Source organism: Mustela nivalis (assembly GCF_964662115.1).
Source record: "Mustela nivalis genome assembly, chromosome: 1".
Taxonomy (NCBI): domain Eukaryota; kingdom Metazoa; phylum Chordata; class Mammalia; order Carnivora; family Mustelidae; genus Mustela; species Mustela nivalis.
The window spans coordinates 71783807-71811035 of record NC_139020.1 but is presented as its reverse complement, the minus strand read 5'-3'; the positions used below and the strand labels follow the sequence as shown (position 1 = coordinate 71811035).

The following is a 27229-nucleotide window of genomic DNA, read 5'->3' as shown; positions in this document are numbered from 1 at the left end:
CTACTACGAACAGTTACATGCCAACAAATTGGATAACCTAGAAGAAATGCACAAATTTCTAGAAACAGAACCTACCAAGACTGAATCATGAAGAACTAGAACAAACCAGTACTGATATTGAGTTAACCAAAAATGTCTCAACCGATAAAAAGCCCTAGACCAAGAGCTTCCCTGGTAAAGTCTACCAAACATTTAAAGAATTAACACTAATTCCTCAAAGTCTTTCAAAAATTGAAAGGAATACTTCCAAATTTACTTTACAAGGTCAACATTACCCTGGTACCAAAGTTAGATAAAGACACTAAAAAACAAACAAATATAAGCCAATATCCCTGATTAATACACATGCAAAAAAAATTATAAATAATATTAGCAAACTATATTCAATTATATTTTAAAAGGCTTATACACCATGATCAAGTGGATTTATTCCTGGGATGCAGAGATGGTTCATTATATACAAATCAATAAATGTAATAGAATCACATTAATAGAATAAAAGATAAAAAGTCATCATTTCAGTAGAAACAGAAAAAGTATTTGACAAAATTCCAACATCCTTTCATAGTAAAAACTCTCAGCAAATTGGATATAGAAGAAACATACTTCAACATAGTAAAGACCATATATAATAAGCCCACAGCCAAAATCTTTCTCAATGGTAAAAAGTTGAAAGTTATTCCTCCAAGATCAAGATAAGAACAAGGGTGACCACTCCTACTACTATTCAACATGTACTGAAAATCATAAGCACACTAATCAGGCAAGAAAAGGAAATAAAAGTCATCCAAACTGAAAAGAAGTAAAGTTGTCTCTAATGAACAAGGTACTATATCATATATAAAAAATCCTAAACATTCCACCAAAATACTGTTAGAACTAATCAATAAATTCAGGAGAATTGAAGAATACAAAATCAACATCACAAATCATTTGCATTTCTATACACTGACAACAAAATATTTGAAAACGAAAGAAATTGATTCACAATAGTATCTAAAACAATAAAATAGTTAAAATTAAATAGCTATATAGGTCAATGGAACAGAGTCAAGGGCCCAGAAATAAACCCTCACATGTACAAGCAACTAAAATTTTATAAAAGGAGCTAAGAATACTCAATGGAGAAAAGATTCTTTCTTCAATAAATAGTGTTGAGAAAATTAGATAATCACATACAGAAGTATGAAACTGGACCCCTATCTTATACCATTCACAAAAATTAATTCAAAATGGATTAAAGACTTAAATATAGGACCTGAAGCTCCTAGAAAAAAAAATCTCTTTGACATTGTCTTGGCAATAATTTTTTGGATGTGACACTAAAAGCACAGGCAACAAAAGCAAAAATAAATAAATGGACTACATCAAACTAACAACCTTCTGCATAGCAAAAGAAACAACTAACAAAATGAAAAGAGAACCTAATGAAGATAATATTTGTACATTATACATTTGACAAAGGGTTATATTCAAAATATATAAAGAATTCATATGATATTTACTGAATAGTTAAAAAAACAAAAATATGATTAAAAATCAGCAAAGAAACTAAAGAAGTTTTCCAAAGAAGACAGACAAATGGCCAACAAGTATATGAAAAGATGTTCAGTGTCACTAATCACCATGGAAATGAATATCAAAACCACAATGATATATAATCCCACATCTATTAGAATGACTTTTATCAAAAAGAGAGAGAGATAACAAACAAATATGTGAAGAACGTGAAATCTCTATGTTCTGTTTGTAGGAATGTAAATTGGTACAGCCAGCATAAAAAATAATGTGGAGAGTTCTTTAAAAATTTAAATTGAATTGCAATATGATCTACTAATTTCACTTCTAGGTATGTATCCAAAGGAAATGAAATCAGTATCACAAAGAGATCACTGCACTCCTGCATTCTTGTAGCATTATTTGTAATACCTAATATGGAAACAACCCAAGTGCCTAACTTCAGTTGAGTGGATAAAGAAAATGTAGGTGTATGTGTGTGTCTGTGAATATATATGGTATATACATACATCCACACAATGGAATATTATTTAGCCAAGAGACAGGAGGAAATCTTGCCATTTTACAACATGGATAGAACTTGAGGGCATTAGGCTAAGTGACAAAGGTCACACAAAAAAAGACAAATGCAGTCTGATATCTTTTTAAAGTAGAATCTTAAAAAGAAGAACTAACGAAAACAGAGTGTAGAATAGTGGTTGCCAGGGGCTAGAAGAAATGGGGGGAAATCCATCAAAGTGTCAAAAGTTCAAGTTATATGATAAGTTCTAGCGATCTAATGTATAACTGATGTACTATAGTTGATAATACTGAATTACATACTTGAAAGAATAGGTCTGAATAGTTAAAAAAGAATAGGTCTTATAAAGTTCTTTCCACAAAAAAACTGGTAATTATGTGAGGTGTTAACTAACACTACTGTAGTCTTCATTTTGCAGCATATAAGTGTATCATATCATCACAATATATACTTTAAACTTATGTAATGTTTTATGTCAATTATATCTCAATAGACCTGCAATTTAAAAAAAAAAAAATGGCTTTTAATCAAGGAGGCAAACACTGCTCTAAATATCCTGCTGTTAAAAAATAAAATCATTGGGGCGCCTGGGTGGCTCAGTGGGTTAAAGCCTCTGCTTTCGGCTCAGGTCATGATCCCAGGGTCCTGGGATCGAGCCCCGCATCGGGCTGTCTGCTCTGCGGAGAGCCTGCTTCCTCCTCCTCTCTCTCTCTGCCTGCCTCTCTGCCTACTTGTGATCTCTGTCTGTCAAATAAATAAATTAAAAAATCTTTAAAAAAAAAAAAAAATAAAATAAAATAAAATCATTATCAATAAGCAAATACACAAAGAGTATATCATTATACAATAAACATTTACTCTGTGTATTCATGATTTTGTCAATAGTAAGTTATATTATTTTGAACACTCTAAAGACATTTTCTTTAAAAAGTGTTTGTGTATATTTTGATGCAGCAATCACTGTGTTCATTGAAGTCATCTTTAAGAACAGTAATTCCATACTTTCAGAAAATTAAAAAACTAAATTTAGGAGAGTTATGTGGCAAATTCCTGATGTAACTAGAGAGGATTCACAGTCATTTATTTACTCCATTTCCAGGAATCTCACTTGGTCATTCTATCATTCCCAAGAGATGGTGTTAAAAAGCTTGATATCTGGGGTCACCTGGGCAGCTCAGTCAGTTAAGTGTCTGACTCTTGATTTCAACTCAAGGTCGTGAGATGGAGCCCCAAGTGAGGCTCCAGACTCAGTGCAGAGGAGGCTTGGGATTCTCTCCTCTCCTTCTGCCCCTCCCCTGCATGAGAGCGCTTTCTTTCTCTTTCTCTATCTCTCAAATAAATAAATAAGTCTTTAAAAAAAAATTTTTTAAGATTTTATTTATTATTTATTTGACAGACAGAGATCACAAGTAGGCAGAGAGGCAGGCAGATAGAGAGGGGGAAGCAGGCTCCCTGCTGAGCAGAGAACCTGATGTGGGACTCGATTCCAGGACCCTGGGATCATGACCTGAGCCGAAGGCAGAGGCTTTAACCACTGAGCCACCCAGGCACCCTGAAAAATTGACATTTCTTAATAAATGTGTCATCATGCAAATTGTTACTTAAGTTTTCTGTATGTTTAAGGGCTATTTTTCTTTTCTTTATTTTGGCTTCTCTTTACTATCTCATGATTTTAGAAATTGCATATACTTCCACAATACTACAAGCAATGGTCATCTATATATATATACTCAAGACAGAGAATTCTGCTGAGGAACTGAATTAATAAATAGCATGAAGTGTTTGCATATAATTTCTTCTGGTATATTCAATACAATAAGAAATATAAAATTATTTATATAAAATAAATAGAAAAATATTTTCTATTGTGGCTACATAAATAATATATAATTGAGAAGTTGTTTTTCTTAAGTTTGTTAATTTGTTGGGTTGTTGCTTTATTTGTTTTGTTTTGTTTTAGTTCATGTCAATATTTAGTGCATTTACTTCCTCAGGGGATGTTTGGTTTTCTCTTTCATGGTCCACAGGCCTCCATTAAAACCAAGGTTTACTAACAGATCATTAGAGTTGTTTATCAAGCATCCCTTTGTTATTAGTATTTGTGATTAGTGCCCTTTAACATAAAGTGAACAGGATATATATTAACCAAGCTATAGACTTCCATTCATTGACTACATGTATTTGTATATATGTATAAACTTCCACATAAAATATATGAAATTTACAAATGAGATATTTTTAGGTACACATGTCTCTAATTTGGTTAAATTGATAGATTTTGACTTGTTTCTAATTTTAGTGGGAAACCTTCCCCTATGTCATCATTTAGCACAATACCAACTTGGCTTTATAGATGTAATTGTAAAGGAATTGTATCTTCAGCCATCTTATACTGAAAATTATTATTAAAAAATAGACACTTCACAAATTATTTAACAGTGCTTCTAGGTGTTAGAGTAACAGTTTGGTTAATAAATTTCTACATCAAAGATAGTTTTCTTTTAAATTATGAAAGACACTGTCCTATTACTCTCAAGAAAGTTCTACCACCTTACAATATTACCAATATTTAATGGGAGTATCTATAGACACAACTACTAGATAAAATTTTGGCCAATCTGTTAAGGGCAAATTGGTTTTTGCATGAACTTTTTATTTTGTATGCTTTTCAATTAAATGTGAGATTGACAACTTTTTTTGTATGTGTATAATCCATTTGTGTATTTTTCCAGTAAGATGCCTGCTTCTTTTAAGATTTTAAGACATATTGTTCTGTTCATCACTTATTTTTTGATTTGTGTAAATTTATAAAATTAATTGTTTAATATTAAAATTATTTGTCATTGCTATGAGATGTATGTACATTATATTCATTTTTTGCTAGTTATATTAAATATTTGATATATAAAATTATGTAACATACATAAATTTATGAAAGTATGAAGTTACAAAGTACATGAATAAAATGGACACCCAACTTTGTAATTACTTTGCATCTACCTATGAGGTCTGTAAAATGATTTGAGAAAAATGACTACTGAGATCTCCATTTCATTCAGTCTACATAGCCCTTCACTTCTTTATTACTCTAGATTTATTCTCATGCTTATTTTGATGGATACTATTATCAATGTTTCATTTTTTAAAAATTCTATATCCCAGTTTGGTTTTTAATTGATTTTATTACTTGGCTAAATTCATTGACTAACTATAGTGGTTTATGGTTATATATTTTTTAGAATTTTTCTAATCTTCACATCATGCTGTATGTTAATAGCTTTATTTCTTCTATTCTAAGATTTACATCTCTCTTCTAGCTTACTGTAATGGCTATGATATATCATCGAGGACAATGATGAATAAACATGGTAAGTGTGGTTGTCCTTGCCTTAGTACTAGTCTCTGAGGGAAAAATTTTTTTTTAATTTCAATTCAATTTAATTAACATATACTGTATTATTAGTTTCAGAGGATGAATTTAGTGATTCATCAGTTGCATATAACACCTAGTATTCACTACATCATGTTCCCTTCTTAATGCCCACCACCCAGTTATACCATCCCAAGACCCCAACCCCAGAAACCCTCAGTTTGCTTCCAATGGTTAAAAGTCTCTTATGATTTGTCTCCCTCTGTTCTCAACTTGTTATTTTTCCTTCCCTTTCCCTATGTTCATCTGTTTTGTTTTTTAAATTCCACACATGAGTGAGATCATATGATACTTGTCTTTCTTGACTGACTTATTTCGCTTAGCATAATACCCTCTAGTTCCATCCACATCATTGCAAATAGCAAGATTTCATTCCTTTTGATGGCTGGATAGTATTCCATTACATATTTATACACCACATCTTCATTATCCATTCATTTGTCGACAGACAGCTGGGCTCTTTCCATAATTTGGTTATTGTGGACATTGCTGCTATCAACATTTGGGAACATGTGTCCCTTTAGATCACTATGTTTATATTCTTTGGTTAATACCCAGTAGTGCAGTTGCTGGGTCATAAGGCAGTTCTATTTTTAACTTTTTGAGGAAACTCCATGCTGTTTTCCAGAGTGGTTGACCAGTCTGCATTCCTACCAACAGTGTAAGAGTGTTGTCTTCTTCTGAAAGAAAAATTTTAATGTTTATAACCAATTAGTATGCTATATACTATACTTTTTTTTTTTTTTTTAAGATTTGATTTGTTTATTTGACAGACAGACAGAGATCACAAGTAGGCAGAGAAGCAGGCAGAGAGAGAGGAAGAGGAAGCAGGCTCCCCGATGAGCAGAGAGCCCGATGCATGGCTCGATCCCAGGACTCTGGGATCATGACCTGAGCCAAACGCAGAGGCTTTAATCCACTGAGCCACCCAGGCACCCCTATACTATACTTTTCATAGATATCTTTAAAGTAATTTGAAGCTTATTCATAGCTTACAAATAAGGTTTTTTTAATCATAAAGAGGTGTTATATTTAACCAAGTTCTATTTCTATATCTATTGAAAAAATTACATGGTTTTATCCCTTATTTTGTTACTGTGGGAAATTATACTGGCTTATATTAAAATGTTAAACCAATTTTTGATTTCCTGAATAACCCCAACTTATTCCTGAAGTCTCATCTTTTTATATACTCTTTGATGAATTTGATAATGTTTTCCTTTGAATCATCACATCCTTGTTCATGAAAGTCACTGGCTTACAGATTTTTAAAAATTTTGACCAGGTTTTGTTATTATGACTATGCACACACCAAGGCAGGAAATTCCCTTTTTATTAACCATTCTCTTTAATATTATCTATTTTACAAAAGTTCCATAAATTAACAAGTAAATCATTTAGACCTATTTTTTGTATGCAGGGGAAGGTATACATATGTGAAGACTTTAATTATGGATCCAATATATTTGGTACATATAAGACTACTCAGATTTTCTATTTCCTCTTGTATTGGTTTTGATGAATTTTCCTTTAAAAGGAAATTGTATAACTTATATTGTGAAATTCAGTAGCAAGTGTCTGTTCTTAATATCAATTTTATTATCTTTTTAAATTCCTGCAGAAACTGTACTACTGTTTCCTTTTTCATTTCTGATATTAGAATATTTTATTTTTTCCTTCTCTGAACAGAGGTTTGTTACTCTTTTTTTTTTTTTAAGTGATTTCAAAAATGCCGCTTTTGTCTTGGTTGATTATCTCAATTATACGTTTGTTTTCTATTTTATTTTTCTTGTTTTATTATTTTATTTTGTTTATTTAGATTACATTTGTTTTTCTTATAGTTTCTCGAAATACTTATTAGAAATTGAATTGCAGACTTTTTTTTCGATGCACCAAATATATCACCTATTTCTGCTTAGATACACAAACCCATAAGAGAACATAACGCCACACATACAGAAAAATCTAAGTAATCCCTCAAATCATAATGTTTTTAAGCCAGTCAGAGAACTAAAGTCAAATGGAAATCAGATGAACTGAATTTCCAAAAGTGTGTGTTCCTGAGAAAGTACAATTGCAAAAACTGTTTTATCTTTTACACAGCACTGGCGGAAGCAGCGGCCACCGTAAGAGAATAAAAAAGAAAAGTAACAATTTCACAAATCCGTAACAGACACTTAAAATTCATGGGAGAGGCAGACAAAAGCAGAGCCCTGCATTCAGTCAAATCACTTTTCCCAGGTTCTAAAGCCTGTGCTTTTGGTGCAGAGCAGGAGACCTCGGGGATCTGTCTCTCCTGGCCAGTAAAATACACCGCTCACTTCTTGGAACCTGCTCTCTTAGGAAGCAAAAGCCTTCAGCTGCGCGGGCAAAAGCAGGAACACGCTCACCACCAGCGTTCAGGAAAAGATCTACTGAAATCTGATGGAGGAATAGAAGCAAAAGCTGTCTTCCCCCTTGAGATGGAAAGGCAAGACTCTCGCCTTTGTTTTGGGTAGAGGCAAATCACCGCTCAAAGGAAGCTGAGAAATAAAGCTGCCTGTACTTAAGTGGGAAACAAGAATGCCCATCTGCCCACACCCTGAACAGGGAAACAAACAACAATCCCTCTCACCACCATTCCCGGGCAAAGGTCTCTGCTTCTGAGAGCAGTAAAGCAGAACCACCTGCAGGGGGTGGGGGGAAGAGCCCGAAACCTGACTGAGCACGGAATGGGTGGGAATCTTCCACTGCGCTGATAGAAAGCACATGTGGAGGTAGAGAGGAGAAAGGAGTTGGGGGAAATCGGAGGGGGAGATGAACCTCGAGAGACTAGGAACGCTGAAAAACAATCTGAGGGTTTTGAAGGGGTGGGGGCGTGGGGGGGTGGGAAGTCGGGTGAGCCTGGTGGTGGGTATTATGGAGGGCAGTATTGCACGAGCACTGGATGTGGTGCATAAACAATGAATTCTGGAACACTGAAAATAAACCTTTTAAATAAATAAAAATTTTTTTAAAAGAACAATTAGAAAGCACATGTGTGCTTTCGCCCACGGAAGCCAGAGCGGTCTCTCAAGCAGGCTTAGAGGGAAATTTAGAGAACAGTGTTTATATTGGAAAATAAGAAAGGTCTTAAGTCGATGAATTCAGTTTCCTCCTAAAGCACACATGCACAACTAGAAAAAGAAGGGCAAATTAAGCCTAAAGCAAGAGGAAAAGAAAAAATATTAAAGATACAAGCAGAAATCAATGAAATAGTAAACAAGTGAAAAACAGAGAAAACTCAATGAAATTCAAAGTTGGCTCTTTGAAGAAATCAATAAAATTGATAAATCTCTAGCCAGACTAACCAAGAAAAAAGGAGAGAAGACAAAATTAACTGTTTGCAGGAATAAAAGCAAGGGAGGGTCACTGCAAATCCTAAAGACATTAAAGGATAATATGAGAATATTATACAGAGTTGTATGCAAATAAATTTTTTGAAAGACACAATCTGGCAAAGCTCACTCAAGAAACACATAAATTGGATAACCCCATCTCAGTTCATGAAACGGAGTGTGGAGTGAAAAAAGTCTTCCCACAGACAAATATCTGCGCCCTCAAGTCTGCTTTGTGAATTTATGAAATAAATACTGACTCTACACAAAATTTTCTTCCCAATTCATTTTAAGATGCTCACATTACCCTGATGCCAATTTGAAAGACACTGTAAGAAAACAATAGATCAATATCCCTTATGAACATAGACACAACAAATCCTTAATAAAACACTAACAAAACAAATTTAGCAATTATAAAAACGATTACACATTATAACCAAGTAATCTATATTCCAGGAACACAATAGTATTTAAATGAAAATGTACAGGATTAAATATCTTCACTACAAAAAGAAAAAAATCTTAAATCAATGACCTCATAATCTACCTTTAAAAACTAGGTGGTGGGGGAGGAATGAGGAAATGAAACTCAAATAAGTAGAAAGAATTAATTAGTATAAGGCCAGAAAACAAGGAAAGAAAACAAAAATCAATAGAGAAAATTAAGTAAAATCAAAAGCCGCTTGTTTGAGAATATCAATAAAACTGATAAACTTCTAGCCAGACTGCTTAGATTAAAAGGGGGAAGAACACAAAGTATCAATATCAGGGATGAGAGAACATCACTGGGGATTCTACAGATACTTGAAATACAATGTGGAAATTATTTTAAAAAGTATGCCAAATTTGACAGCTGATATGAAATGGTTAAAATCCTAGAAAAACACAGAGTACTAGTGCTCACCAAAGAAGAAATAGATAACGTGAATTGAACTGTATGCAGTAATCAATTTGAATTTATTATTTAAAGAAACATTCTTGCAAAGGAAACTGTGGGTGCGCTGGTAAATTCTACCAAGTATTTAAGGAAGAAATACCAAAATTATACATACTCTCCTAAAAAATTAAGGAAGATGGAATACTTTCTAACTTGTTAAATGTGGTCAGCATTACTGATAATCGAAATCAGAAAATCAATCTAATTTTTAAAAGGGCAAAAGACATGAATAGACGCTTCACCAAAGATAATATGTTGAAGAAGAAAAAATAATCATATGAGAAGATATTTAGCATTATTAATCATTAGGGAAATGTAAATTAAAATCAAAATTAGATACCATCCCACAATCACTAGAATGGGTAGAATTAAAATCACTGACTAGGGAGACATGGTGGCTCGGTCTGTTAAGCGTTAAACTCTATTTCAGCTCGGATCATGATCTCAGTGTCCTGAGATTGAGCCCTGTAGCAGCTTGGTGCTGGGTGTGTAGCCTGTTTAAGATTCTCTTTGTTCTGGCGCCTCAGTGGCTCAGTTAAGCGGTTTCTTTGGGCTCAGGTCAGGATCCCAAAAAGCCCCGCGTGGGCTCCCAGCTCACTGGGGAGCCTGTTTCTCCCTTTTCCTCAGCCCCACCCCTGCTTGTATTTGCATGCTCTCCCCCACTAAAATAAATAAATAAAATCTTTAAGAAAAGAAAAAATTCTCTCTCTTCTGCCCCTCTCCCTCGCTTCTCTCCCTGCTGTAGTGCACGTGAGCGCCCTCGCGTGCGCTCTCACCACCACCACCCCCCCCAAAAAAATCAATCACTGATTATACTCAGTTTTGCTGTGAGTAGTCAACACCTGGAGCTCTCATATACTGATGGTTGGAATATGATACAATCACTTCGCAAATCAGTTTGGTAGTTTCTTAAAACGTTAAACACGAGGCACCTAACTGGCTCCGGCTTGGGTCATGATCTCTGGGTCTTGGGTTGGAGCCCCTCATGGGGCTCCTTGCTTAGCAAGAAGTCTGTTTCTCTCTCTCCCTATGCCTCTCCCCTCTGCTCATATTCACTCACTCTCTCTCTCTCAAATAAAATCTTAAAAAAAAAAAAAAAAAGTTAAACACACACCAACCATGTGACACCGCGACTCCACTTCTAGTTATTTCAGCAGAAATGAAAGCTTATGTCTGTTGGGTCCATTGTCATCAAAGGAACGAGACTGAGACAAAGTTACGCAAAGCCTTATTCTATGGCAAGCATTAGAAGTCAGACTGACCGGCCAGGGACGCCTCCGAAGAGAGCGACGCCCCTTGGTCTTACAGGCTAGTTTTTATAGGGCACAATCACAGACATCTGCCTATGTGGCTTTGGCTGATTGGATGTCTCCTATCTGTGGGTTTTAGTAACGGTTACCAATGGCCTTGTTTTAGGTATGTGTTTTAGTAATAGTTACCTGGAATTGGCCTTGTTTTAGGTGTGTGTTTTAGTAACAGTTACCTGGAACTGAGAGCAGTAACTTTTCTAGACAACAAAATGTCTACCTAGGCAACATGGAGTCACTATGGCTAAGTAGGCCCAGGCAGGCCCTAGGGGGTTAACATGTATTAACGTGGAATCGACCCCAACAATGTCCACTCAAAAATTTGCACTTAAGTGTTCATAGCAGTCTTATCTGTAATAGCTAAAAAGTGGAAATAATCCAAATGCCCATCAACAATGAACAGATTAAAAACTGTTGGTATATCAGTGCAATGGAATATGCTCAACAACAAAAAGAAATTGATTAGAGCGCCTGGGTGGCTCAGTCAGTTAAGTCAGTTAGGCTCAGGTCAGGATCCTGGGGTTCTGGGATCCAGTCCCACCTGGGGCTCCTTGCTCACCAGGGAGCCTGATTCTCCCTCTCCCCCTGCCCTTTTGCCTGCCTGCATTCTCTCTCTCTCTCTCTCTCAAATAACTAAAATCTTTTTTAAAAAATTGATTACTGATACAATAACATGGATGAATTTCAAAATAATTACCCTACGAAGTGAGACAAAAAAGAGTATATACTGTATGTTTCCATTCATATAACATTCTAGAAAATGAAAAGTAATTTTTAATAACAAGAAACAGATTATTTAGTGGTTTAGATTATTTATTTTGTGATGAGGGGTGATAAAGAGGAGGAAGGACAGTGGTGGGCATGATGAAACTTTGAGGGAGTATTGCTGAATATGTTATCTTATGCTGATGGTTTTACAAACGTGTACCAAGTCAAAATTATTGTACAATTTAAATATGTGTATTTTATTATTTTAATATTTTGATAAAACTATAAAAATTGGGATTGAGATCTGTGTTAGGCTCCCTGTTACATGGGGAGTCTTCTCCCTCTCTTGCTGCCTGTCCCTCCTGCTTGTGCATGCACTCTCTCTCTCTCAAATGAATAAATAAAATCTTAAGAAAAAAAAAAACTGAATACTGATCTTTCTGTTTAGAACCCAAACACAATCTTTTCACTACTTCATTTTGCTATAATAAGGCATTTCAAGAAATGACTAGAGGGCAGATTTTTATTAGTTATAAACAAATAAAGTAATATCTTTTAAAGAAAATACCAAAAAGCAGACATTCTAGTACATATTTTGCTAAAGTAAGTCATAGTAGATAAGGCACAGGAAGAAAATATTATCAGTTATAAGAGTATGAAGCTGCACTTATGGAAAAAAATTAAAAAGCAGAAGTCTTTTTATATAATTTCCATAGCTAACTAATAATCAACTGTGCCACTGATGACATAGGAAGGTTTCTGAAGCTCAGATCTCTTAGATATAAAATAGATACAAATAATCTATTTTTCAGGTTACTTGGACTCATAATTCTATCTATATCCACTTCTAAATTATAAATTCTTTCAAAGATATATATTTTAAATAACCAAAAGAGAGTTCACTTCTTGGCCTTTTGGCTAAGATTAATTGTAAACAAAAATAGACATAATACAACATGTTTCTTGATAAATATAAAGCTCTAATCAAGGCCAATTGGTTTTATTAAATAAATATACAATGTCAAAGAAGAGCATTAAATCCAAGAAACATGGTGCTTCTGTATAGGAGGTTTTCAAATAACTATAAAATAGTGCATTCATATTAGAATAGAGTGAATGTAATCTTGGGAAAAACATACAGGAAAAAATCATATCAGGAATATAAACATTTTCTTTGAGAAGAATACTATTTACCATATATTATTACCCAGGAAGTAAAGTTATCCTAAGATAGCTTCATCAATGCCCATTTATCTGAACAAGATAAATTTTTAAATTATAAATTATTAATAAAATATTTTAAACAAAAATTCATTAAGTATATTAGTTTCATATTGCTACATAACAAATTGCCAACAAATTTAATGGCTTAATATATATATTTTTTTCTGTTACAGTTCTGGAGGCCAGAAGTCTGAAATCAATTTCACTGGATAAAAGTGTTGTCAACCTTTGTCAAGGTGTTGACAAAGCTGCATTTCCTTCCAGAGACTCTAGGGAGTCAGTCTGTTTCTTACCCTTTCTAGCTTCTGGACACCACCAGCATTCTTTGAGGTGGTGACTTCCTCCTCACATCATCGCATCACCCACTTCCTACTTCAGAACTTACCTCCATCTCCTAAGCACATTTATGATGATACTTATGACAAGCCTGTTAGGATTTGTCCAGGACAGTTGTGAATTAAATTATGCCCCCCAAATTCAAATATTGGTTGAGTCTTAACCACCAAGACTTCAGAACGTGACTTTATTTGGAAATCAATTCACTACATGTGTAATTAATAAAGATAGATCACTAGGGTGAGTCCTGACTTGATATGACTGATGTCCTAAGAGAAAGGAGAAATTTGGATATAGAAACAGACACAAGGCACACAGAGAGAACACATGTAAAGATGAAGCCAGCAATCAAAGTGACACTTCCATTGGTCAAGGAAGACCTAAGACTTCCTTACAAACAAGCTAGGGGAAAGACATGGAATTCTCCCTCACAGCCCTCACAGGAAAACAATACCTTGATCTTGGACTTCAGCCCCCAGAACTGTGAGACAAGTTTCTGTTGTTTCAGCCACCCAGTTTGTGATACATCATTACAGCAGCCTTAGCAAACTAATACAAGGATAATTTCCTATTTCAAGATCCTTAACTAAATCACTTTTGCAAAATCTCTTTCGTACATAAGGTAGCATTCATAAATTCCAGGGGCTAAGGAGTGGATATCTGTGGAGGGTTATTATTCAGGCCACCGCAGCATGCTTATTGTCAAACTAATTTATACACTGGCAGATATAAGGTTAAAAAAAATACTCCCTTCCGTCAAGATCAGTGTTATTCATAATACAAAAGATCCAAGTATCATGCAGATTATTTTCAGGGACTTCTATGGATTCTAGAAATCTGCTGTGATATTTTACAGAGAAAATTAAAGAAAATGCAGCCTGAGGGAGGGGAGTTTTCTATATCACAAAGCTGTTCCTTGTCAAAAACTTTGGTACTTTTGACTTAATCCCATTTTCCAGGTTAAATAGATTACATGAACAAATGAATTTAATAACAGGATAACTTATTTGATTGCATTCCAGTAATAAAAGTCACTTATAATTAAGACTCTCAATTAGTGATTCAGAATTTTGCCTAGAAAATAAAACTATTGTTTGTTGTTATAATATTGCATGACTACAGTATCCCCAGAGAGATATAATCTGTGTATATTTTGGGGTTATATGCTTAGAAAGCTTGCATATCTTTACAGGAACACTGGGGAAGATCAATTTAGAACATACAAACCTGTCAGTAACTCCACAGTATGGTGGTTTATTTTTTCATATTACATTTAATATTCAATTTATTCTTTTCTTTTCTCCCAAATTCTCTTCTAAAAAGCCAGAATCTATACTCACATGTTGCTATGTTGCTAGACAACTCCCACAGTGGTAAACATGTGGCCTTCACTTTATTCCATCTTCCATCTCTCATCTAAGGTTAAATAATGACCCGAGTTAAGTTTGCATCTAGACCTCTAAGTTGAAAGGAGGGAGTTTTACTCACTTTCTTCCTAGAATGAATAACCTACAAAAGTCACCCAATTTCCCCTGTCACAGAGCCACAGAGATTGAAAATGTCCAAAATCTAAGAAGAGAAAGAATAGAGTCTCAAATGAGAAGAGACAGTCATTTCCAGATAAACAGGGAATGGACATTTGGTAGAGCAAAATTAGTACATCATTTGTACAAAATTATAAATATTATGTTCAAGTCTAGAAGTGCCTTAAAACAAATAGTCATAGTTGCATTCTCAAAATTTCAAAAATTAACATAAATGATCTGGTCCCAAGACACACTGAATTCATCATAACAGAGCAGGGATGAGAAATAGCTTAAGTATCCCTGATCTGTGAAAATACTAGGTTGACAAAAAGAAAAAAATACATATATATACCTTGTAGTCATGTTGAAATGGCAATATATTTGGCAATAATCTTGTACTTCCTGTATTGGCTAGGAGTCTTTAAAGGCACATGAATTCTCACTCAAACTGGGGATTTAAAAAGAAACATTTATTCATTAGAAAAATTTACCTCTATGTGGTTTTACATATGGGTTGATTCCCAGATTCAATTAAACTACTATATCTGGTTTGTTTTGATTTCTTGGATTATTCCTCTGATTTCTTTTTTTTTTTTTTTTAAAGATTTTATTTATTTATTTGACAGAGAGAGATCACAAGTAGGCAGAGAGGCAGGCAGAGAGAGAGGAGGAAGCAGGCTCCCTGCCGAGCAGAGAGCCCGATGTGGGACTCGATCCCAGGACCTGAGATCATGACCTGAGCCGAAGGCAGCAGCTTAACCCACTGAGCCACTCAGGCGCCCCTCTGATTTCATATCTAGATGGTTTTAGGTAATTCCAAACTCGTGCTTTGCCCACATTCTATACATTCATCAAAATAGTCAGCAGATGCTTTCTTCCAAGCAATGCAGATAAAGTGCAGTTCACCCCAAGCACAAAAGTTGATCCTGGGAAAGGACAGTGCCCAGAAAAACAAAAACAAACCAAAAAACAACAACCGGATACTACTGTCAAAGAAGGGGCAACGTATTAGATACATAGTTGAGTTTATTACATCTCTGAGTCGTCAAACTGGCCCTCGCTCCCCTCTACCGGTTCTGGAGGGAGACAGACAGGAAAAAATAATATCAGGGCCCCAGGGGCTCACATGATAATACTACCACACAGTTGACTACAAAAGACAAGGACAAACAAACCCATGATAGAGCACAGCACAAAGATAAATGAGTTTATTTTTTTTTTATTATGCTAGGTTAGTCACCATACAATACATTATTATTTTTGATGTAGTGTTCTATGATTCATTGTTTCTGTATAAGACCCAGTGCACCATGCAATCCATGCTCTCCTTAATACCCACTACCAGGCTGCCCATCCCCCCACCCTCTCCCCTCTAAAACCCTCAGTTTGTTTCTCGGCTCATCTCCCCCTCCAATTTCACCCCTTCACTTTTCCTTTTCTTCTTCTAATGTCCTCCATGTTATTTCTTATGTTCCACAAGTAAGTGAAACCATATGATAATTGACTTTCTTTGCTTGACTTATTTCACCAACATTTGTTGTTTCCTACTTTGTTAATTTTTGGCATTCTAACTGGTATCTCAATGTGGTTTTGATTTGAATTTCCCTGATGGCTAATGATGATGAATACTTTTTCATGTGTCTGTTAGCCATTTGTATGTCTTCATTGGAAAAGTGTCTGTTCATGTTTTTTGCCCATTTTTTGACTTGATTATCTGTTTTTTGGGTGTTGAGTTTGAGAAGTTCTTTATAGATCTTGGATATCAGCTCTTTGTCTGTAGTATCATTTGCAAATATTGTCTCCCATTCCATGGGCTGCCTCTTTGCTTTGTTGACTGTTTCCTTTGCTGTGCAGAGGTTTTTTTATCTTGATGAAGTCTCAAAAATTCATTCTTGCTTTGTTTCCCTTGCTTTTGGAGATATGTTTGGAGATTTTAAAATTATTGCTGTGGCTGATTAGAGAATCAATTCCATTTACAATAGGACTAAAAAAGTAAGATAGCTTGGAATAAATCTAACCAAAGAAGTAAAGGATCTATACTTGAGGAACTACAGAACACTCATGAAGAAAAGAAAGAAAAGAAGACACAAAAAGATGGAATAACATTCTATGCTCATGGACTGGAAGAATAAACATTGTTAAAATGTCTATGCTGCCCAGAGCAATCTATACTTTCAATGCCATCCCAATCAAAACACCATTGGCATTTTTCAAAGTGCTGGAACAAACAATCCTAAAATTTGTATGGAATGAGAAAAGACCCTGAGGAAATGTTGAAAAAGAAAAGCAAAGCTGGGGGCATCCCATTGCCTGGTTTCAAGCTATATTACAAAGCTGTAATCACCCAGACGGCATGGTACTGGCACAAAAACAGACATACAGATCAATGGAACACAATAGAGAGCCCAGATATGGACCCGCAACTCTGTGATCATTGACAAAGCAGGAAAAAAATATCCAGTGGAAAAAAGATAGTCTCTTCAATAAATGGTGCTGGGAAAATTGGACAGCTATATACAGAAGATGAATCTTGACCATTCTCTTATACCATACACAAAGATAAACTCAACATGGATGAAAGACCTCAATGTGAGACAGGAATTCATCAAATCCTAGAAAAGAACATAAGCAGTAACCTCTTCAAGAAATAAGAGATATTTACCTAAAGATAGGTTATTTCTACTCCTCTTACTAAAGCTATATCTTTAGAAATGCAGCTTTCTTCCTGTCCTGTTTAAAAATACAGTGCTTCTTTGAAGGCAGAGTATGAAATGGACTCAGAGAACTTAGAGAACTGACAAAAGGCCCATCAGTAGATGGAATTGAGAACAGAATTTTCTTGTAAGCTTTTAGCTAAGAGGTTGTTTTACTCTTGGTGAGGAAGAAATATTAATTTAAATAAGAAATTCTCATATTTTTAAATTCAGGTCTTCTTTATATAAAAATAAAATCTCATGCCCTTCTATCACTATTATCTGGACTTTTCACAAATCAGTACCAAAATCAATGCAAATTTAAATTTCAAAAGTAACAAGGCACATTGTTATTTTTAATTTGAATGTGGACAGTTCATATGGTTTGCTTGACAGAAACATATCAGTTCTATAAACTCTGAATAATGGAGCAGTCTTACATTCATTGACTTCTACTATGCTGCCAATTTGTAAATCATCTCGATGTAAAGAAACATCTCCTGTTAATTTGAATATACTTTTTAAAACTAAGCATGCACTCAAGGTTGCCTTAGAGGTCCTGTGCCAGGGATGGGGGTGGAGGGGTGAAGGATGGACATGGGGGCAAGAATGCTTAGGGTATGGGAAGGAGGAGTTTCTTTCTAATCCTCACTGAGAACCACAAGCCTATATCATTTTTTAGTGCAATACAAATACAATTATATTTAAATTATATTTTTAGCAAATGATACATTTATTTTGCATTATGTTTAAAGCAAACTGTACTCAGACATAGCATTTTTGTTAATAAGCAAATGATTCAAGTCAGCAGTATCCATATATCTTCAGCAGTTAGAGACAGCTGATATTTTTTTATCAGATTGGATTTTTTTCTTCAATATGTTTATTTAAATTCTACTTAGTTAACATATAATGTAATATTAGTTTCAGGAGGAGAATTTAGTGATTCATCACTTACATATAACACCCAGTGCTCATCATAACAAGTACCCTCTTTAAAACCCATCTTCCATTTAACCCATCTCACCCACCTCCCTCCATTAATAACCCTGTTTGTTCTCTATCATTTAGAGTCTCCTATGGTTTGCTTTTCCCTCTCTCTCTCTCTCTCTCTTCTTTCCCCTTCCAACCTGTTCATCTGTTTTGTTTCCTAAATTTCACATATGAATAAGATCATATGGTGTTTGTCTTATTTCATTTAGTATAATACACTGACTTATTTCACTTAGTATAATACACTCTAGCTCCATACACATCACTGAAAATGACACCATTCATCAGTTGATGAACACTTGGGTTCTTTCAATAGTTTGGCTATTGTTGATAATGCTGCTATCAATATCAGGCTGCACATGCTTTTGTATCCTTTTGTAAATATCTAGTAGTGCTATTGCTAGAATGTAGGGTAGTGTCAGGATGGCTAAAATTAACAACATGGGGAAGAACAGATATTGGTGGGTATGGAGAAAGGAGAACCCTCTGACACTGTTGGTGGGAATGTAGATTGGCATCTTTCCTAATTGTTTATGCCCATCCCAGAGTACCCAGTACCCATATCAAATTGTTTAATTATGCCACTATTTTTAAATAGTTAAATATCTCTTTGCAGAGAGATATTTGGGCAGATCAATGAAACTTAAAGAATACAATGATTGCCAGAGGCAGGAGGTGAAGGATGAGTGAAATAGGAGAAGGGGGCCAAAAAGTACAAGCTTGCCATTTTAAAATAAATAAGTCAAAATATGTATTGTACAGCATGATGACTATACTTAGTGATAATCTTTTGCATATTTGGAATTTGCTAATAGAGCAAATTTAAAATTTCTCATCACAAGATAGAAATTGTGACTCTTGTGATAGATATTGTAGAGATCATTTTACAACATAAAGAAATACTGAATCACTATGCTATACACTTGACACCAATATAATGTTACATGCTAATTATGTCTCAATAAAAATAAAAATAATCAAAGTTCATACAGGAATTTTGAAAATGGTAAAAGTGACATTTTAAGTCAGTGTGAGTGACAAGATGAACTATCAAATCTACAGAGATGGGGCAACTAACTAGCCTTTTTTTTTTTTTTTTTCAAATAAAACTGAGGAACAATTTTACTGTCTACAGCTTGCTAAAGTCCAGATGAATACGTTTAAAATGTAAAAGAAAATAAAACCATGAAAATATCAGAGGAAAAGAGGGGTAAATCTTAATCTTAGACTAGATGGGCCCAGCACGCTTCCGCTGCGCAACTCTGCTTAATCTTAGACTAGATAAGACCATTCTAAGTTTTATCACAGACTACAAAAGTTATAAGAGAAAATACAAACAGGTTTGACTACCCAAAATTTCTACATAGAGAAAAAGGGAGAAGAAAATTTGTTGAATGCTTGCAATGCACATGAGAAGCAAAGGACTAATATCCAAACAGAAATAATGTTTGCAAACCAAAATCAATTAAAATTACAATATAAATAATCTAGCTTAAACAATACAGAAAGGAAATACAGAAACTTAAATAACAACTACATTAAGAAATTATTAGTAATTTACAGTACCAGATTTCAAACAAATATTCTTCACTTTTGTCAAGACTAAAGAGAGACAATATTAAAAAAAATGTGCAAGACTAGAAATTTTTCTCTGTCTGACTTACTTCACTCAGCATAATCTCTTCCAGTTCCATCCATGTTGCTGCAAATGGTGGGTATTCACCCTCTCTGATGGCTGAGTAATATTCCACTGTAGATATGAACCACATCTTTATCCATTCATCTGTTGAAGGGCATCTCATCTCCTTCCACAGTTTAGCTATCATGGACATTGCTGCTGTGAACACTGGGGTGCATGTGCTGCTTCTTTTTACTACATCTGTATCTTTGGGGTAAATACACAGTTAGTGTAATTGCTGGGTCATAGAGTAGCTCTTTTTTTTTTAACTTTTTGAGGAACCTCCATGCCATTTTCCAAAGTGGCTCTACCAGTTTGCATTCCTACTAAGGATGTAAGAGGATTCCCCTTTCTCCACATTCTCACCAACATTTGCTGTTTCCTGCCTTGTTTACTTTTGCCTTTCTAACTGGTGTAAGGTGGTATCTCAATGTGGTTTTGATTTGAATTTCCCTGATGGCTAATGATGTTGAACATTTTTTCATGTGTCTTTCAGCCATTTGTGTATCTTCTTTGGAGAAGTGTCTGTTCATGCCTTCTACCCGTTTTTGGACTTGATTATTAGTATTTTGGGTGTTGAGTTTGAGAAGTTCATTATGGATTTTGGATACCAGCCCTTTATCTTTAATGTCCTTTGCAAATATCTTCTCCCATTCTGTGGGTCGCCTCTTTGTTTTGTTGACTATTTCTTTTGTTGTGCAGAAGCTCTTTATCCCAATGAAGTCCCAAAAGTTCATTTTCATTTCTGTTTCCCTTGCCTTTGGAGACTGGTCATGAAAGAAGTTGCTGTGGTTGATGTCACAGAGGTTACTGTCTATATTCTCCTCTAGGATTTGGATGGATTCCTGTCTCACATTGAGGTCTTTCATCTACTTTGAGTTTATCTTTGTGCATGGTGTCAGAGAACAGTCGAGTTTCATTCTTCTGTATATAGTCATCCAGTTTTTGCAACATATTTAATTGAAGAGACTGTCTTTTTTCCACTGGATACTTTTTCCTGGTTTGTGGAAGAGTAGTTCACCATAGAGTGGAATATAAGGAATAGCATGGTGGACATTAGAGAAAGGAAGGGAAAACTGAAGTGGGGGGAATCAGAGGGAGAGATGAACCATGAGAGACTATGGATTCTGGGAAATAATCCGAGAGTTTCAGAGGGGAGGGTTTCAGATGGAGAAGTCCAGTGACTGGTGTTAAGGAGGGCACCTGTTGTAATGAGCCCTGGGTGTTATATGCAAATAATGAATCACTGAGCACTACATTAAAAACAAATGATATACTGTATAATGACTAACATAACACAATAAAAAATGGGGAAAAAAGACTAGAGATATTTTAAAACTTCTAGAGAGCATGTTAATTTGTTTAATTATTTTAGAGGGCAAATTCCACGTATTTGAAAATGCATGTATTTATAAATGCATGTATAATTCTTTGATTCAGTTTTACCACTAATATAAATTTCTGGTAGATATACTCAAATAGGCACACAGACATACATATACACAATTATTCTTTGTAGAAGGAAAAACATGAAAGGAACCTAAGTGTCAATGAACTAGGTATGAGTTAAGTCATGATCCATCTATGCAATATAATATTAGGTTGCCAAGAGAAAGAACAATGTAATTTAAAAGTACTTTCAATAAAAGATAATCAAAATAATTTTTAAGTAGAAATAAGACAAAAGCACAAATATCACATGAGCCATTTTTAGTAAAAATATGTTTATATGTATTTTAAATGTGTAAAGAGCACTAAATTTTTAGTAGTGGTTACCTTTATTCAGGCCCATATTTTCTGACTTTTATGTTTATTCATAAAAATTCAATGTAACTTCAACAACTTTAAAAATATTTTAAATTATTTTTATAAAGAATATAATTTTGGCAACACAATGGCCTTTATTGAAATCCCACTTCCTAAACAGATTAATGAAATCTTGGACAAGTTACTTAGCTTCAGATTTGTCATCCATAAACTGGAGATAATGACTGCTTTTTTGGATTTTGGAGGAGGGAGAAATGTAATAATGTACTTCAGTGCTTATCCTAGTACCTGAAACAAAAATATTCCATAAGTGGTAGCTATTATATGCTGGTAGCTATTATATTATACCAATGCCATAATACTGCTATAAAATGAAAAGTTAGCAACATCCTGTTACTTATTGTTATAAATAAATACATGAACATGGGGACCCAAATTATAACTGTAATTACTATTTAGACAAAATAAACAGCATCTTTTACTGAATAGCTTCTTAGATAAATTTCTTTATTTCTAATGGATTTTCTCCATGTATTCTTAATAGATTTAAGGCAGAGCTTATAAAATTATAAAAAATGTTTAAAATTGAGTGTTACTTGAGGAATTGAAATTATGCAGGCAGTTAAATTGAGTAATTCTGACTGGAAATGTTTTTATTCTCCATCCATGCTGAAATTGCCTAAATTTGCTTTATAGAATTACAAATCACTAGCTAATGGCAAACTCTGTTTTACTTTTGGATAAATTTGATATAGCTAAGTTTCCACTAGCTGTAATTGACACAAAAGTGACAAATCAAGATTCCTTCTCAACACGCGTATCTAAAATACCACTCTATGCTATTACATTTATACAATTTCTATGACAAGAAAATTCTATGTGCATTTAGATTTATGGGTACCTTGTTCAGAAAATCATCAATCTAAATGCAAATAGACCCTAACCAGGACTTTTGAGAAAAAAGAAATCCTCAAAACTTTCTCATTTCTTCAAAATTTAAGATGAGAAAATTTTGGCCAAATAAATGCTACCTCCCTGTTTAAAAAAAAAAAAAAAAACAGGCTTTGTATTCTGTTCATGTACAGTTATGCTATTAAAAAATAGCAGTTTATAGCAGTTTAATTGGCATTATAATCAATTATATAACAAAGTGTTGGTCAACACTAAAGGACACAGAGATATCATTTCCCATTGTTACTATGAATAGAACCACCCAGATATCAATTAACATCACATCACTATGATTACTTTTTATTGTTCTTATTCCACTAATCAAACACACACATTTTTAGTTAATATTTTGATTTCAAAAATTATACTAAGAAAAGATTAAATTTAGGAGGCCCTGGGCAGCTCAATCAGTTAAGTGTCTGCTTTCAGCTCAAGTCATGACCTCAGGGTCCTGGGATCAAGTTCTGCATCTGGCTCCCTGCTCAGCGGGGTATCTGCTTTTCCTCTGCCTTTCTTTGTGCTCTCTCTGTCTCTCTCTCTCTCTGTCTCTCTCTCTCTGTCTTAAATAAATAAATTTTAAAAAGTAAAAAAAAGATTAAATTTATTTTAAATGCAAATGAATGTGAAGCGTCTAAAGCTAATTAGGTTTATAACCACTGAGAATAATATGAAAAAGAAGATTAAATTGCTTTGGTTCAATCTTTTAGGAAACATTTGTTGAATAAATATGAAAGAAAATTTTTAATGTTTTCATTCACAGTTAATATTTGGCTTAGGGGGACCTGGGTGGCTCAGTGAGTTAAAGCCTCTGCCTTTGGCTTGGGTCATGATCCCAGAGTCCTGAGATAGAGCTCCGCATTGGGCTCTCTGCTTAGCGGGGCGCCTGCTTCCCTTCCTCTCTCTGCCTGCCTCTCTGCCTACTTTTGATCTGTCTGTCAAATAAATGAATAAAATCTTTAAAAAAATTTGGCTTATATTTTACATATGAAAATCATATGCATTTTATTTAATTCTTAATATACACTGATTACTGTCTTTATAATATATTAGTATTGTGTGTTGGTGGTAGAAGAGAGGAGGAGAAAGATATTTATAAAATATTTAAATAAAGCTCTCACATTTTTTGAAGATTATAGAGGAATAACACCAGTTAACAGTGACAGATTTCAAAAAAAGCAAAGTGAAAATTTATGGGAAACAAAAATACGCTGAAAGTTTTGGTGATAAAGTAAAATCAATTAAATAATGTTCTGACATTGGTAACAATTTAGAACAATTAAATTTAGAACAATTTAATCTAAGGAGTTGCAGCTTTTAAAAATATTTTCTTTAATTATATCTCAGCTATTCCCTAGATTCTCAGACATTTGGTAGGCAATATTTTCTATGCAAGTATTTTGTTTATTATGGAAATGGGATTTCATTTTGAAATGCATCCATGATGATTTATTGACTAGTTTTAAGTCCTGTATAAGGAAAGAGATTGTTGAGTGGAAGTTTGGCACCAGCAATAATTTTTTTTTTTCCCCAGTTGACAGGTTTACAGGATTAAGCTTTAAAGTGTTTGCTAGCATCCCCAGGATGCCTTTCCATAGTGGAGCAGAGTTTAGATCGACTCTGGGGTATTAACACATGATGAAGGTAATCTGTTTCTTTAGCTGAAGCTCACAAACAAAGCAGTTAAATCCCCATCACAAATGACTATACTGGGACTCATTACACTTTTCATAGGCCTGGATCTTTTTGTTTCTAAGTCCCTAAAACATTTATATAGGGCAATGAAATTTTCACAGAACCTGAGCCAATTCCTTTAACGAAGAATGAGATACATTGCTTTGAAAGGTACAGTGCTATTCCAAAAGTAGGAATGGAATTCAAGGAGCAAAGAAAGACTGGAAGAATGAAGAATAAACACTGCCTCCACAGTTCCTGGTTGAAAACAAAGTAGGGACTTGGTCACAAAATGCTGCTTATTTTGCCAAAGTTTTCATTTATGTGTTAATGTAACAAACCTTGGCTGAGTTTCTACCATGTGCCAGGCTTAATGCGAAGACCTGATATAAGAAAGGGAATATGTCATGATACCAATCTCCAAGCTTAGTCCAGCAGAGAAGAAAGGTCTGTAAAACTTGTTACAAAACAATGTAATAGGGCCTATTAAAAGATAAGTAAAAAGTGCCTAATATTGTGGGACAAGGTAGAAAGGGGCTATTCAGAGAGTATTGGGGCTGGGATGAATGGGAAAGGCTGAACCATAGGAAGAAAACCTTATAGATATATGAACATATATGTTCAGAACTGAGAACTGGAAAAAAAGAAGTGAGAATTGCCAGGTATAAAGTAAGAAGAGCTTTTTTGGAAAATGCCTTTTAAAGTTTCAGAATATTGACTTAATGAGTGCAGTAAACATGACTTTCTAAGTGAAGTTTAATGTTACAGTCGTTCTAATTTCCTACTTATTTCCTTGAAAATGAAAGAGAAATGCCTACAGGAACATCAAAGCAACATGAATATTAGACTTCTAATGATAAAGTTTTAGATATGTAGTCATTATATGTCAGCTTTATAAAGAGAGATGGAGACAGAAATAGAGAGATGAGAGAGAGAGAAAGAGATTAAGATTCATGAAAACCTATGGGACACTGGGGTGTGAGAGTTGAAAATGTGTCCTCTTCAGTCAGCGATCATTTTCTGTAGTAGAATATGTTGCTAACCATGCTGTCAGATCAGAAGCAGTAGTGACTTTGGTAAACTTATGTCAGATGTTTAAAATACAGATAAAAATTCTCATTTATTGAGCACTTCTGTGATAAGTTCTCTTCTAAAAAATGTTCTACATATAATATCTTTTAATTCTCAAAAATCTGTGTAAAGGAAGTTGTTTTGTTTTATAAATAAAGACATGGAGAAACTCAGTAACCTGCCAGAAGGCAAAATGATGGAACTGGGTAGATGTGGGTTTCAGGCCCAGGTGGTCTAACTCTACAGCTCCTACAATTAAACCTAACCTATTTGTTTCTAAATCATAACTATTTGATTTTTCTTCTCTTGAAAACTTTAGCTACTTATTTTCTGAAAATTTTTTTTGTCCACATCAATGAATATTTTCTACCACTTGCCTATGATGTTACTTTACAGAATACTTTCCATTTGTCTATAATTACAGATTTTAGATAATGTAATAACATTATATTTGGGGAATTTGAAATTTCCTCACTTTGTTGAACATTTGTTCCTCCTAACACATACAATGTATGAATTGCTTATGAACCCAAGGTTTAACATATCTGTAATAAGAGGTTAAGTAATTATTAGAAGATACTGGTTGACTGCCCAAGGTGTTTGGATAAAATGAGTGAACTCTATAATAAAGACTTTGTTTTCCTTAATAAACCAAATAAATGGGGTTCCATTATCAGGAGGAATGGTTACCTGTTACTGTGAAAGTTTCACAAGAAATGTCATTATCAGTATCATTATCACCACAGTTGTTTGTGCCTAGCCAACATCCATATCCCTTGGTGTGATAACAGCTGCTCAATATTTACCCTGAGGAATTATTGGTATCTTATTTCAAGGAGGGCTGTTGAGACTATCAATTGAAGAGCCTTGTCCTCCTTTGGAGCATGTATCTCAAACTATGCCAAAACGATCGTTTCTCCTAGGAATAAGAATAATGAGCAAAGTGATTCTAGAATAGAGAATGGCTGGACATGATTTATTCCAGTGACAATTGGCTCAGGAGCCAATTATTACCACCCCATCACTCCACCTTCCCATACCTGGAGTCACCATGGTTGCTAACCTTTTAGAGACATTCTTCTTTGACTTCTTTTCTTCTATGAAAAACAACAAACCCTACAATGACATTGTTTTTTTTCTTAAATGACTAGAGTTAGATTCTGTTGATTTAAACTAAAGAACGCTGACTGATTCAATAATCAATAAATTTTCTTTTAAAGTCTATGTTGATGGATGCTAGAACTCATTTGGCCTGTATCAATAGCCAGTCCTTTGTTTGCCTATGTCCAGATTAACTTCATTGTGGACCAAAATGAAATAGGTAAAATTAGTATCTCCAAAATAGTGGGAATGATTCTAACATGAAGTTTGTTCTATTACAAAAATCAAATAGCTGCAACAAAATAAATTTCTATCTGATTTTCATGGGCAGCCTATTGCAGAGTACATGAATGAGATCTTTTTGAAGGGGTAATTCTAATGCTTAGCATGTCGCAAAAGCTCAATAAAGAGTAGTAATATTATGAATAGGATTGTGTTT

At 34.4% G+C, this 27229-nt stretch overlaps 1 long non-coding RNA gene across 2 annotated transcripts in view; it reads right to left on the bottom strand.

Moving 5' to 3' along the window:
• LOC309854363 overlaps window positions 1-11060 on the bottom strand; it is a 470028-nt gene extending 458968 nt beyond the window's left edge. The window contains exon 1 of one of the 2 annotated variants that reach the window (XR_014306183.1): window positions 10883-11060. This is a non-coding gene — a long non-coding RNA (uncharacterized lncRNA). The remainder of the gene's footprint in view (window positions 1-10882) is intronic. The other variant, XR_014306184.1, reaches the window with a different exon arrangement.
• Window positions 11061-27229: the final 16169 nt, after the last annotated feature.